Raw genomic sequence first — 2,442 nt, 5'->3', positions numbered from 1 at the left:
TAAAGGGGACTATTTTTTTTGGTTATGAAAATTTAAAATGGGTTCACTTAATTATAAAAAAATGGTGTATTTTTTATAAATATAAAGATAAATTTTTTGTCAATTGAAATTTACAAATCGAAAATTAAATTTTGTTTTGGAAACAAAACTGATCTAATTTGGGGTAATAAAAAAATATGATTCTCAAATTTGTATGACGTAAAAAAATCTTTTAAAAATGAATAAATTAGTGGATCAATTTTGTGAGAAAAAAATTATAAATTACGAATTTAACTCTCATATTTGTATTTTTTGAAAGAAAAAAATTAAACCACAAAAATTAAACTCTCATATTTATAGTATTCATACTCAAAAAAATACATTAAATATCTACATTGTTGGAAAACACCACTTAAATCAATGTCAAAAATAAAAAGTGAGAGCAAAACAAAACAAGTAAATAAAAAAATAATTCTGTTCATACCCTAACCCAATAATAAAGGCTCAGGTCCAAATAAAAGGCATAATCTGAAAGATTAAGCCTAGCTAAGCACCGACCTTCATATAAGAAGTCAGTGTCGACTACGACTTACTCTAAAGAAGTCGGACATGAGATTAGCTGGCAGATAATCACTCATTCAAATGAGTAACCGCCCCTAAAATCTCTCTAAACCGCTTCATCAAGCCATATCTTAACCTCCCTAAGATAAAGGGACGGTTAGCACCCAAAAGATACGGCACTACTCCAACGGTGGTTATTGGCTCACCACTATAAATACACTGACACCCCTCAGGTATCTCTAAGCCCAATACTCTCTAGACCTGCTAACACCCTTGCTAACTTAGGCATCGGAGTGTCTTTGCAGGTACCACCCCCCAATCATTCGCGTATACAAGTCGGAAGGAGACTCCAGCATACGAACCAGCTCGGAGACTACCATCCGCGGACGATTGGGCCAACTAGCGCCATCTATTCTATTAATCTCCGGTTACCCACCGTAACATTGGCGCCGTTGCCGGGGACCCGAAAGATCATCCATCGATGGCGGACAGATCCCATGAAGAAGGCCATGTGGAGACAGATTCTGAACAAGAGAATCTGGACACAGGCAATAACGATGTGGACCTCGCCCTCCACCAGGAAGTTGACAATCAGCATAGAGAGGGTACCTCCGGGGTAAAAAACCCGAAGGTAAACTCCTCAGAAGGACGCGAGTCAGAAAAAGGAGGACCATCCCACGTAACTGAACTCATGGGGTTAGTCCACAGCCGCCTGGAACAGTTAGAACAAGAGCGGGAGCGACAAAAGGAAACTGAAAAGAGCCTAAAAGAGGAGATGGAACGACGAAAAGAGTTGGAAAGAAAACTCTTAAAGTTGGAATCCTCCCTCAAGAGTCGCAACTCCCGTGACGAATAAGAAGAGCCGCTCTTAGGTGGGGAGGATCCTTTCAGCGAGGACATAATGAGGACAAAAGTTCCGAGAAACTTCAAAAGCCCTGATATGGACCTCTACGATGGAACCACGGATCCAAAGCATCACCTGAGTAACTTCAAAAGTCGGATGTACCTAGCCGATGCTTCCGACGCTACGCGATGCAAAGCTTTTCCGACTACTCTATCAAAAGCAGCGATGAAGTGGTTCGATAGCCTCCCCCCGAGGTCGGTTACTAGCTTTGAAGACCTCTCAAGGAAGTTTTTGATGAGGTTCTCAATTCAGAAAGACAAAGTGAAACATGCACCGAGCCTCCTGGGAATAAAACAGGAGGTCGGAGAATCTTTACGAGCCTATATGGAAAGGTTCAACAAAGCATGTTTGGAGATTCAAGACCTGCCCACAGAGGCAGTCATAATGGGACTAGTCAATGGACTTAGAGAAGGACCCTTCTCGCAGTCCATATCTAAAAGACATCACGTTTCTTTAAGTGATGTATAGGAACGAGCTGAAAAGTACATCAATATGGAGGAAAATGCCAAATTGAGAGACCTGAGTTGGCGACCTGGGGCTCCTCCCTCAACAAAAGAAAGGGAAAGGGAAACCAAGAAAAAGGAAGAACTCGGTCTCGAGAGGCCAAGGAAATATCACTCTTATACTCCCCTGAAAGTTTCTATAGTGGATGTATACAGAGAGATTTGCAACACTGAAAGACTGCCACCCCTAGACCCATTAAAAATAAAAAAAGGGGGGAGCCGCAGCGATTGCTGCGAGTACCATAAAATATATGGTCACTCCACAAACGACTGCTACGACCTCAAGAATGTGATAGAAAAGCTGGCTAGAGAAGGTCGGCTTGATAGATATCTCATAGAAAGGTCGGACAGTCATGGAAAGAGAAAGTGAGATGATATGGATAGAAGAGACCCACCACCGCAGACTCCAGAGAGGCATATCCACATGATCTCAGGAGGGTTTGCAGGAGGGGGACTTACCAAATCCTCTCGCAAAAGACATCTCAAAAGAGTCTA

Source organism: Arachis duranensis, chromosome 4 (assembly GCF_000817695.3).
Source record: "Arachis duranensis cultivar V14167 chromosome 4, aradu.V14167.gnm2.J7QH, whole genome shotgun sequence".
NCBI lineage: Eukaryota > Viridiplantae > Streptophyta > Magnoliopsida > Fabales > Fabaceae > Arachis > Arachis duranensis.
The sequence above is the reverse complement of the archived record's forward strand: the minus strand, read 5'-3'. Positions refer to the sequence as shown.